Consider the following 13,735-nt stretch of genomic DNA (forward strand, 5'->3'; position numbering starts at 1 on the left):
TCAACGTTGTGCAAGGTTCTGCAACCTTTTGAACTTGCCACACGTGAAGTCAGTTCAGACACTGCCAGCCTGAGTCAGGTCATTCCCCTCATCAGGCTTTTGCAGAAGAAGCTGGAGACATTGAAGGAGGAGCTAACACAGAGCGATTCCGCTAGGCATGTGGGACTTGTGGATGGAGCCCTTAATTCGCTTAACAAGGATTCACGGGTGGTCAATCTGTTGAAATCAGAGCACTACATTTTGGCCACCGTGCTCGATCCTAGATTTAAAACCTACCTTGGATCTCTCTTTCCGGCAGACACAAGTCTGCTGGGGTTCAAAGAACTGCTGGTGACAAAATTGTCAAGTCAAGCGGAACGCGACCTGTCAACATCTCCTCCTTCACATTCTCCCGCAACTGTGGGTGCGAGGAAAAGGCTCAGAATTCCGAGCCCACCCGCTGGCGGTGATGCAGGGCAGTCTGGAGCAACTGCTGATGCTGACATCTGGTCCGGACTGAAGGACCTGACAACGATTACGGACATGTCATCTACTGTCACTGCATATGATTCTCTCCCCATTGAAAGAATGGTGGAGGATTATATGAGTGACCGCATCCAAGTAGGCACGTCAGACAGTCCGTACTTATACTGGCAGGAAAAAGAGGCAATTTGGAGGCCCTTGCACAAACTGGCTTTATTCTACCTAAGTTGCCCTCCCACAAGTGTGTACTCCGAAAGAGTGTTTAGTGCCGCCGCTCACCTTGTCAGCAATCGGCGTACGAGGTTACATCCAGAAAATGTGGAGAAGATGATGTTCATTAAAATGAATTATAATCAATTCCTCCGTGGAGACATTGACCAGCAGCAATTGCCTCCACAAAGTACACAGGGAGCTGAGATGGTGGATTCCAGTGGGGACGAATTGATAATCTGTGAGGAGGGGGATGTACACGGTGATATATCGGAGGATGATGATGAGGTGGACATCTTGCCTCTGTAGAGCCAGTTTGTGCAAGGAGAGATTAATTGCTTCTTTTTTGGTGGGGGTCCAAACCAACCCGTCATTTCAGTCACAGTCGTGTGGCAGACCCTGTCACTGAAATGATGGGTTGGTTAAAGTGTGCATGTCCTGTTTATACAACATAAGGGTGGGTGGGAGGGCCCAAGGACAATTCCATCTTGCACCTCTTTTTTCTTTCATTTTTCTTTGCGTCATGTGCTGTTTGGGGGGTGTTTTTTGGAAGGGCCATCCTGCGTGACACTGCAGTGCCACTCCTAGATGGGCCAGGTGTTTGTGCCGGCCACTAGGGTCGCTTAGCTTACTCACACAGCTACCTCATTGCGCCTCTTTTTTTTCTTCTTTGCGTCATGTGCTGCTGTTTGGGGAGTGTTTTTTGGAAGGGCCATCCTGCATGACACTGCAATGCCACTCCTAGATGGGCCAGGTGTTTGTGTCGGCCACTAAGGTCGCTTAGCTTACTCACACAGCTACCTCATTGCGCCTCTTTTTTTCTTTGCGTCATGTGCTGTTTGGGGAGTGTTTTTTGGAAGGGCCATCCTGCGTGACACTGCAGTGCCACTCCTAGATGGGCCAGGTGTTTGTGTCGGCCACTAGGGTCGCTTAGCTTACTCACACAGCTACCTCATTGCGCCTCTTTTTTTCTTTGCGACATGAGCTGTTTGGGGAGTGTTTTTTGGAAGGGCCATCCTGCGTGACACTGCAGTGCCACTCCTAGATGGGCCAGGTGTTTGTGTCGGCCACTAGGGTCGCTTAGCTTACTCACACAGCTACCTCATTGCGCCTCTTTTTTTCTTTGCGTCATGTGCTGTTTGGGGAGTGTTTTTTGGAAGGGCCATCCTGCGTGACACTGCAGTGACACTCCTAGATGGGCCAGGTGTTTGTGTCGGCCACTTGGGTCGCTTAGCTTAGCCATCCAGCGACCTCGGTGCAAATTTTAGGACTAAAAATAATATTGTGAGGTGTGAGGTGTTCAGAATAGACTGAAAATGAGTGGAAATTATGGTTATTGAGGTTAATAATACTTTGGGATCAAAATGCACCCCAAATTCTATGATTTAAGCTGTTTTTTAGGGTTTTTTGAAAAAAACACCCGAATCCAAAACACACTCGAATCCGACAAAAAAAATTTGATGAGGTTTTGCCAAAACGCGTTCGAACCCAAAACACGGCCGCGGAACCGAACCCAAAACCAAAACCCAAAACCCGAAAAATTTCCGGTGCTCATCACTAATAATAATGAGCACAGATATTGAGCACTGTTCAGGATAATAGAACTGACACGGAGCAGCAAAATACAGCAATGGACTACTGTACTGTACTACTATATACTGGTCACCACAATCCAGCACTGATACTGAGCACAGATATTGAGCTGATATTTAGCTCATATTGGGCTATTCAGGCAGAGAACGTAGCCATGTCCTCTCCGCTCAATCTATAATGCACAAGTGAAAATGGTGGCGACGCGCGACTCTTTATATGGAATCCGAATCTCGCGAGAATCCGACAGTGGGATGATAAAGTTTTCCCCCGTTCGGGTTTTGCGAGTAAGGCTGGAAGAACCGAGGCTGCCTCGGACCCGTGTAAACCACGTAAAGTTCGGGGGGGTTCGGATCTCGACGAACCGAACCCGCTCATCTCTAATCTGAACGCAGCAAAATTAGCAGCCCAGCGATCAGGTCTGATCAGGTCTGCAATTACAGACATTTAAATAAAAATGATCAGCTTATACACTCAAATATGGAGCATGTGAATAACATACACTTTTACACATAGGTTGAGTAATAAGAATTGTATCATGAATTTAATAATAAACATTCATAAAAACAGTAAAAAGCACTATAAAATGGTGCATAAGCTAAAAAAAATCATCCAAATTACTGCATAAGAATAGTTCATCAATAGACGTGGCTGCAAATCAAATCAACATGCCCACTACACACCCATACTGTATGTTGGCCTCATTTACGCAACTCCTCCAATCCCTGTACCAGCCCCCTTGTTCAGGAGCCTAACTAGAACTCTGTGGGCCCCATAGCAAAATCTTGAAAGGGCTCCTCCTTGGTGCAGAGAGGTAAAAAACACACACATTTATTTGCCCCTGCAGCTGTAGCATGTCATTAAATCACTTTGGGTGGGTGGGGACAGCATGCTTCAATGCGACCTATGATGTCACTCCGCCATCAGTAGAGTCACGTCTGGGCCACATGGAAATGCCCAGCGCTGCCTGAATAACAGCTGGGCATGGTGGGCACGGTTCCAGATAAAGGTTCTCATGGGTCTGGAGCTGAAGTTTCTGAAGGGCCTTAAGTGAGCCACTGGGGGGGAAACAGCGCTGTGCCATGAAAAAAAAGTTTTCAGGGAGTACCCGAAAATAGTGCTGGGCCATGGGGACAGTGTTTCTGTGTGTGTCAGGCTATAGGGCAGAGTGTGTGTGTGTGTGTGTGTGTGTGTGTGTGTGTGTGTGTGTGTGTGTGTGTGTGTGTGTGTGTGTGTTTTCATGTGTGTGGTTATGGGGGCAGTGTTCACAAGGCTATGTGTGTGTGCGGCTATGGGGCACTGTGTTTGTGCGACGCTATGGGGCAGCGTGTGTGTGTGCAGCTATGGTGAACCGAGTGTGTGTTTGGCTATGGGGAAACGTGTGTGTGTGTGTGTGTGCAGCTATGGGTCAGCGTGTGTGTGTGAGGCTATGGGGCAACGTGTGTGTGCAAGGCTATGGGGAGGTGTGTGTGCGGCTATAGGGCAGCGTGTGTGTGATGCTATGGGCATACCTGCCAACATGACCCGCTCCGGGAGGGACACAATGCTCTGCTTCTGGACTTTTCTCAGAATTTATGATTACCGGCACCTGTTTTTAACAGGTTAATGGATAAGAAAGGTGTTTCAGCACAGGTAATGGCAATCATACAGTAAGAGGGAAGTCCAGGAACAGAGAATTCTGTCCCTCCTGGAGAGGGTCATGTTGGGAGATATGTATGCGAGGCTATGGGGCAGCGTGTGTGTGCAAGGCTATGGTGCAGCGTGTGTGTGTGTGTGTGTGTGTGTGTGTGTGGCTATATGGAAGTGTGTGTGTATGTGAGGCAGCACTAGACATTACACTGACCTGTGGGCAGTGGTGCAAGTGGGCGGGTACGGGTGGGTACGGCGTACCCGTAAGAATTTAGCCGTGGGTACGCCGTACCCACACCGACGGGCCGCCGCTCCTCGCACCGCCGCTAATGTGAGGGAAGGAGAGCGCAGCCTGTGCCTCTCCTTCCCCTCAGTCTCCGGCGGCTGTCATAGTTTAATTCAGCGCCGATCCGTGAGCCAATCAGAGCTCGCGGTGCGAGCTCTGATTGGCTCACGGATCGGCGCTGAATTAAACTGTGAGACACCCGCCGGAGACTGAGGGGAAGGAGAGGCACAGGCTGCGCTCTCCTTCCCTCACACAGGACGGCAGCGGCCAGCGGCAGCGGTGAGCAGGGGGGGGGGGCATGTTATACCTGGCACTGGGGGATATCTGGCACTGGGGGGGCATTTCTATCTGGCACTGGGGGATATCTGGCACTGGGGGGGCATTTCTATCTGGCACTGGGGGATATCTGGCACTGGGGGATATCTGGCACTGGGGGCATATATACCTGGCACTGGGGGATACCTGGCACTGGGGGGCATATATACCTGGCACTGGGGGATATCTGGCACTGGGGGGCATATATACCTGGCACTGGGGGGCATATATACCTGGCACTGGGGGATATCTGGCACTGGGAGGCATATATATCTGGCACTGGGGGATATCTGGCACTGGGGGATATCTGGCACTGGGGGGCATATATACCTGGCACTGGGGGATATCTGGCACAGGGGGGCATGTATACCTGGCACTGGGGGATATCTGGCACAGGGGGGCATGTATACCTGGCACTGGGGGATATCTGGCACAGGGGGGCATGTATACCTGGCACTGGGGGATATCTGGCACAGGGGGGCATGTATACCTGGCACTGGGGGATATCTGGCACTGGGGGGGCATGTATACCTGGCACTGGGGGATATCTGGCACTGGGGGGGCATGTATACCTGGCACTGGGGGATATCTGGCACTGGGGGCATATCTGGCACTGTAGGGGCATTTCTGTATCTGGCACGGGGGGCAATGTATATCTGACACAGTGGGGGCATTTGTGTATCTGGCACTGTGGGGCAATGTGTATCTGGCACTGTGGGGCAATGTATATCTGGCACTGTGGGGCAACGTGTATCTGACACTGCGAGGCAATGTATATCTGGCACTCTGGGGGCATTTCTGTATCTGGCACTGTGGGGCAATGTGTATCTGGCACTGTTAGTCAATGTGTATCTGTCACTGTGGGGCAATGTATATCTGTCACTGTGGGGCAATGTGTATCGGACACTGCGAGGCAATGTATATCTGGCACTCTGGGGGCATTTCTGTATCTGGCACTGTGGGGCAATGTATATCTGGCACTCTGGGGGCATTTCTGTATCTGGCACTGTGGGGCAATGTGTATCTGGCACTGTTAGTCAATGTGTATCTGGCACTGTGGGGCAATGTATATCTGTCACTGTGGGGCAATGTGTATCTGGCACTGTGGGGCAATGTGTATCTGGCACTGTGGGGCAATGTATATCTGGCACTGTGGGGCAACGTGTATCTGGCACTATTGGGGTCATACGTGTATCTGCCCCTCCCCCATATGTGTATCACGCCCCCATTCCCATTGGCCACGCCCCATGTGGCATTTGGCCACACCCATTCACAGTACCCGTAAGACATTTTTTCTACTTGCACCACTGCCTGTGGGATGCATGCGGACTTCACCTCACAGACGGTGAGAGCTGCCCAATATTCCCTTATGTGACTCAAATGCACTACAGTATTGCCCTGCCAGTGTGTTCAACTACATGCTCCACTGTGTGTCCTCATACATTGCACTATATCATAACACTTTGTCACTGCACTACATTACCCTATCCACTGCACTACATGACTATACTACATCCCCTACACGCTGAACTACATCACTACACTACATGACCCTATGCACTGCACTACATACCCTATATGCTACACTACATCACTACACTACACTACATCACCTTATATGCTACACCACATCAGTGCACTACATGCCACTATATACTGCAATACATTACTACACTACTTGCCCTATATGGTACACTACATCACTACACTACATCTCCCTATAAGAAACACCAAATCCCCGCATCTGGGAAGCAAAGCGGAGCTGAGGGCACAGTGCGCTTCTATAGCTTGTACAGTGCACCGCACGCTTGTCGCAGAACTGCGTGGCAAAGAAGAGAGTTTAAGACAGTAGCCGGCATAGAAGAGATCCCAGGTACTGGAGCTCACCCGCACAGCGTTGGAGCCAGCTGTGGGCAGACAGGTGGGTCAGAGACATCGCCAAGGATGCTGTCTGCTGCCTCACTGGAGCAACACAGCACTGCCGGTAAAAAAACAAAACCTGTTCCTCTGTAAATGTGACAATCTAGTCTTCTTTCCGGCAGAGAGGCAAGAGGTTCTCCCCAAACACGTTAATTGAAATGTAGACACCCACTCTGCTTCCAGCGCTGCAGCAGTCACAAATTAGAAGTAGAAGTTTATAGACTTTTACTGAGTGGCTCTCACAGCCACTACCTGTCAGCTGCTCTCAGTGGCACCTCCATTTTCTGACAGGAATTTTCCACTGCCAGAGATGCCCTCCTCTCTCACAGCTACCTCAGACTGTGTCCTGACCAACTGTCCCTGGTCATGTGACCTGCCCCTGACCTCCAGAGCTGCTGCCAAGGCTGCTGGGAAATTATCTGCCTGTATAATCAAATGTAGATATTCTGTAGCGTGCCACACGTAATACCTCATATAGCAGGGTATTACATATCCCTCCACTAGAATTTTGCGTGTCCTCACGCAACAGGCAATATTCCAAGTTCAATATAGCATAGTCTAAATTAAAATTTTTGTGTTACAGGTAAACATTTTAATAAATGGTAAGTAAATACATTACATAACAAATGACTCTCTATACCACAGGCTAATATCTATTCTGAATACGTGAAGCACCTTTGCTCCTCTTCCCTGACCTCCTCAAAGCCTGCTGGAACATCAAATTAACCTCCTCAGAGGTTATCGTGGTGTACTCGCCTGAGTAATACCACTCTGGAAGATACCTCTCACTCTTTTTAGCTACACTAGGTGATTCTGCTGGAACATTAGATTCAGAATTTTGCATAACAGAATCTGGGCAATTGGGTCTAAGGGGTGCCAATCCCTCTGCCATGGACATGCAAGTCACTCCCTCTGTATGTTTTTCCTGGTCAGTGTCGGTTAAATCTACTTGATTGGGGTAGGCCATGCTGGAATCGGTATCTTCCACTCTTGGTTTGATCTCATGTAGTGGCTGTGTGGGAATTTGCGGCCTGACTGCATCCGGTACGCTCTGCTGCATTTTCTCACTCTGTTCTTCCACAACTTGTTCATCTGTTCGTTCCAGTGATTGACTTTGCTCTGGGATGACAGGTTCTTGTTGTCTTTCCTCAGCACTTTTTGCTTCTCCTTGTTCTTCTCCACTTCTGTTGTGTTGGTAATCCTGCTGACAGTTGTGTGGAGGATCTCTACAATATGAACAGCACCAGTACTGTTTGTGACCTGTGGCATATTTGTTGCCATGCACTTGGACACCACCAGGACCAGTTACATTAATGGCTTTGATGCCCTTCTTTCCATTTGCCAATTCAAACTCAACCATTTCTCCACTTCCCAGACTTCGGAAACACTGTTCCAGGCTGGCCTTCTGAATGGCAGTATAATGCACGTATACTCTTTTTTTCGTGTCGGTTCGCTTTATAAATCCATAACCACGTGGTACACTAAACCACACAACTTGGCCTGGAATTCTTCCTGCGCTGACTTGCTGAATATCCTCATCAGATGGTGTGCCAGACACGATAACCTGGTTCTGTACTACTGTATTTTGACCTGCATCTCTGGATTGTCCTTTACAGGGTGGTCCTACTCTCTCCACTCTTCCTGAGGGTTGTTGACAATTTCTTTTGATATGCCCACTTTGTCTGCATCGCCGACAAATAGGCCTCCCCCGAGCGTTGAATTGCTTAGTCACCCATTTTCCAGTCTTTCGGGGAACATCCCATCGGGGTTGGTTTCGCAATCCACGGTCTGGATGCCACTTCTTGTATCTGGTTACAGACCATTTATGTCTCAGGTCTCTTAACTCTCTTTTTATCTCAGTGAGAGTTTGGGTAAGTTCTGCAATCTTGTCATTAAGGATACTGATCCTGTTGTCATCTGCGGTGGGGTTGCCTTCTTGCACTTCCATGTTCGATCCTGTTCGTTGACGCCAAATGTGACAATCTAGTCTTCTTTCCGGCAGAGAGGCAAGAGGTTCTCCCCAAACACGTTAATTGAAATGTAGACACCCACTCTGCTTCCAGCGCTGCAGCAGTCACAAATTAGAAGTAGAAGTTTATAGACTTTTACTGAGTGGCTCTCACAGCCACTACCTGTCAGCTGCTCTCAGTGGCACCTCCATTTTCTGACAGGAATTTTCCACTGCCAGAGATGCCCTCCTCTCTCACAGCTACCTCAGACTGTGTCCTGACCAACTGTCCCTGGTCATGTGACCTGCCCCTGACCTCCAGAGCTGCTGCCAAGGCTGCTGGGAAATTATCTGCCTGTATAATCAAATGTAGATATTCTGTAGCGTGCCACACGTAATACCTCATATAGCAGGGTATTACATAACTCCTTGGCGCCCCCTCAAATCCTGCACCTGGGGCGTATGCTCCCTTAGGCCCCCCACTTGTTACGGCCCTGCCTGTGTCCATGCATTGCTCAACCTGGTATTTCTGTACTCCTGTAGGCTGCTCAGCCTCTGCAGTTTCCCCTTTCTCATAATGCCAGTGCACAGGGCCATCTCCTAACTCAGAGTTACTGAGGAGTGAATGGGCTGAGTTCAGCCACAATGGGGGCGGGGTTTCAGGTGCCACTGGTGGACGGGGCATCAGCAGCAATAGCAAATGGGGGGAGCTTCAGACATCTGGCCAGAGAATGTTCTCTGTGTGCCTGGGTCCCAAAGCAGCCGCATCCCCTGCACGCACGTAGTTATGCCACTGCCCTTGTAAGGAGTCACAGGTCCATGGTGCGTGTCAGCAGCAGTTTGAAAAACTATGTGCAGCAGCATTGAGCGCCGAGAAAGGGTGCATTAATTCCCTGCACAGCTGGGCCATTAGATAGGACTGGGCCTGGGTAGTTATTACCGGATACCTGCACCCCCCCTTCCCCATATCCTTCATCAGCCATGATAGACGCATGTTCATTTAACTCCTTTGAGTGGGGCTCATCCACGTATATGCATCCATGGTACATGAAAATGATGAAAATGGTGGAGGGAAGAACTTTAAGTTCCTCTGTCTCCCCCATCATATAACACATATTTATTATATTTGTTTACAGATGAGGACTGCGCTCACTCATGTGTTGGTATATATGTGTCTGTGGGAAGGGGGGGCGGAGGGGATGTTTCAATGCAGCTTGACCTGGAGGTGTCCAGCCTCCTTGGTAAGGTAAGTACAATGGGTTGGTCAGCTCACACAGGGAAGGAAAGACAAAGTGGGGAAAATGGGTTGGGGGGGAGGGGGGGTTGAGATTCGGAAATGGGATTGTGGGGTGGTGGGTGGAAAGTGTATTGACTTTCAATATATTTACAGCCTGATGTGTATGTTGTGTGTTTCTACCAAAACTTTATAACCACTGGATGTTGTAAAAAATATTAACAATATTTTATTGTAAAATTTATTATACACAGGTTTAATGTGGTTTAGATAAGTATCATGGAATACAATGGGGGTGTGGAGCAGTAGCGCCGAGAGGGGGGTGGAGAGGGTACTAATTACCCTGGCTTGTTGGAGGGGTCCAGTGGGGGTTCGAGTCTGTGTCCCCCTCCACCACCACATCTTACCTGTCAGTCAGCTGTAGCCTCTCTCCACAGCCCAGCACACGCTGCTGTGTGCTGGGCTGTGGAGGGTCCAGGGATGCTGCTGCCACTGCTTGCATGGGGATAGCGATCACACTGATTGTGGCCCCCTGGATCTGTCCCTCCACTGCGCATAAACACTATTTTTCATGAGTTTTTATAAAAGGAGACATGCTCACACATCAGTGATTAGGCCATGCCCCCCCAACTTTACCGGGGCCTGGACAATCTTTCTACAGACCTGGTGTGGAGTAGAGTGTATGTATGGAACCGCACAGAAATGTTGACCTAGGAGAGTGAGAAATGTAAAGCATACTTACCTACTCTCCAGGAAGTTGCTGGAGACTCCTGATTTATTGGGTAGTCCCCTGCATCCCAGGAAGACTGGATCAGGACCGGCTCCAGGCCTACTAGCGCCCTGAGCGAAAACATTTTGAAGTACCCCAGAACCACCACCATGCGCGTGCCTTAGGCGCGCGTGCTCCTGAAAAAGTGGGCGTGGCCTCGCAACTTTATATAATCAAACTATAAATAAAAATATTTTCACACCCCCTCTACACACACACACACACACACACACACACACACACACACACACACACACACACACGATTAGCAGCCTTACACATAACGCCCACAGTAGTGTTCCTTACACATGTCTCCTGTATATTGTCAGATACATAATGACCCTAGTAGTGCAGTGCCCGATACACATACGCCCCCAGTAGTGCCAAATATACATACACCTCCAGTAGTGTCAAATACATATTATATGCCCACAGCAGTGCCAGATACACATTATATGCCCCTACAGTGCCAGACACACATTATACTCCCCCACAGTGCCAGATACACATTATATGCCCCCCAGTAGTGCAGTGCCAGATAGACATATGCCCCCAGTAGTGCAGTGCCAGATACACATGATATGCCCCCAGCAGTGCCAGATACACATGATATGCCCCCAGTAGTGCCAGATACACATGATATGCCCCAGCAGTGTCAGATACACATTATATGCCCCCAGCAGTGCAAGATACACATGATATGCCCACACAGTGCCAGATACACATGATATGCCCCCACAGTGCCAGATACACATGATATGCCCCATAGTGTCAGATACACATTATATACTCTTAGAACAAATGGAAATTACTCTGCGCTCAGAAACACTCTATAAATTATATATGTGTGGTCTGTCATGAAGAATAAATGACTCAGTGAGGGCTTGAGGAAGTCTCCGGTTGCTAGGAGACAAAACGCATTGACACCCACTCTTTTGAATTTGCTCTCCAGTTGGTATTCACCGCTTCCTCTTACAGCTCCCGCACACCGCTGAAAATACACCCGGCTATTCCCCGGCTGAATCCGGCTGAACCTTGCTTGACCCCTGATGTGAGGTCCAGATCACCTAGTAATATTACCGGTGACTACACAGCATTCCAGCAGACAGCGCTATCATATACCGCCGCAAGGACTTGCTGCTACACACCAGTGGCGGATTTAGCGGGGGGGTGATTAGGGCGAACGCCCCCCCCTAAACATACCGCCACCGGGATGGAGGCCGGGTCCCGCTGCAGTGTTGGGAACGAGGTGGAGAGCGGTGCAGCGCGGCGGGGGAAGGGGAGAGAGAGAGAGCGTCCTGATGCGCATACAGCGGCTGAGCGGCCTCTGTTCTGACCACGCCCCCTCCTTTCTGTACGCGCGTCAGAACGCTCTCTCCCTCTCCCCATCCCCCGCCGCGCTGCACCGCTCTCCACCTCGTTCCCAATGCCGCGGCAGCACCCGGCCTCCATCCGACTCCTCATGCTGCTGGCTGCAGCAGGTGTCACTCACTGTGAGTGTACCCTCCAAACTAAAGTAAGTGTGTGTGTGTGTGTGTCCCCTCTGTGTTCCAGGTCTCCCCCCTCTTCTCCTAACTAAAGTATATATGTCCTTGCATTATTTTGGCTCATTCAGTGTGCTGTAATGTGAATTTCGGCTCATTCTGCGTGCTATAATGTGCATTTCGGCTCATTCTGCGTGTTATGATGTGCATTTCGGCTCATTCAGTGTGCTATAATGTGAATATCGGCTCATTCTGCGTGCTATAATGTGCATTTCGGCTCATTCTGCGTGCTATGATGTGCATTCCGGCTCATTCTGCGTGCTATGATGTGCATTTCGGCTCATTCTGCGTGCTATGATGTGCATTTCGGCTCATTCTGCGTGCTATGATGTGCATTTCGGCTCATTCTGCGTGCTATGATGTGCATTTCGGCTCATTCTGCGTGCTATGATGTGCATTTCGGCTCATTCAGTGTGTTATGATGTGAATTTTGGCTCATTCTGCGTGCTATAATGTGAATTTTGGCTCATTCTGCGTGCTATAATGTGAATTTTGGCTCATTCTGCGTGCTATAATGTGAATTTTGACTCATTCTGCGTGCTATAATGTGAATTGCGGCTCATAGTGTGTTCTATAATGTGAATTTCGGCTCATTTAGTGTGCTATAACGTGAATTTTGGCTCATTCTGTGTGCTATAATGTGAATTTCGGCTCATACAGTGTGTTATAATGTGAATTTTGGATCATACTGTGTGCTACAATGTGAATTTCAGCTCATACAGTGTGCTATAATGTGAATTTCGGCTCATTCTGTGTGCTGTAGAAACAGAATTTGTCGGCAGATAAGAACCACTTGGCCCATCTAGTCTGCCCCTTTTTTTTTTTTACATTATTTTTTTATCTCTAACCTTATCTGATCCTTATTTCTTTGTAAGAATATCCTTATGTCTATCCCATGCATGTTTAAATTGCCCTACTGTCTTAGCCTCTACCACCCCTGATGGAAGGAATGGCGATTCGCCAGTCTGTATCACCAGTGCGCAGGGTTCTCTCCACTAACTGGCAACATTTTATTAGTAATGGCAACAATAGGAAATTTAAAAGCGAACGGGAAGGGCATTACTAAGTGGGAGGGGCTATGATTAGGGGGAGGAGTCATAATTCTTAAACCTCCCCCCTAAAAGTTAAGTCTAGATCCGCCACTGCTACACGCCGGGTGAGTCCGGGCTGACCTCCGCTGTGAGGGTTTCATCATACTGCACAGTTAAAAAGCCGTAGAGTGTATCAGCAGGCAGCGCTCACGGGAGAGCAGGGACGTATTTACCTCCCAGCGGGGCTGTTATGTACAGCGCTATCAAGCAGTAATTACATTCCAACAAACATACCACGTGTATTATTGCCAACGGAACCTTTTAGGAACCAACACGTGAGTAAATATATCCAAGTCTATGCTGTCTTCATTAGACTGTAACTATTGTGAATCATTTGCGGAACATTCATTTCAGCAACACACTGGGACGCCAGTGTAATCATATAAATACCTACGAGGAGTGCAATATTCCATATTTTACTATTATATGTTTATAAATACTTACAGATATTTCTTATCTAAAGAGTAACCTTCAGTGCTTATTTATAAGCTTTTAGCTACTTACTTAATACTAACTAGATACTTTATGCTGAATAGCTACTAAATTGTTACTATTTGTGTGTTGTTTTACATGTTATATGTCAATCGTAAATATTTTTAGATAAAACTATTAATATATCAAGTCTCACTGAGTCATTTATTCTTCATGACAGACCACACATATATAATTTATAGAGTGTTTCTGAGCGCAGAGTAATTTCCATTTGTTCTAATAGTTTTTTGTTGTGCAGCCTAGCA

Source organism: Pseudophryne corroboree, chromosome 2 (genome assembly GCF_028390025.1).
Source record: "Pseudophryne corroboree isolate aPseCor3 chromosome 2, aPseCor3.hap2, whole genome shotgun sequence".
NCBI lineage: Eukaryota > Metazoa > Chordata > Amphibia > Anura > Myobatrachidae > Pseudophryne > Pseudophryne corroboree.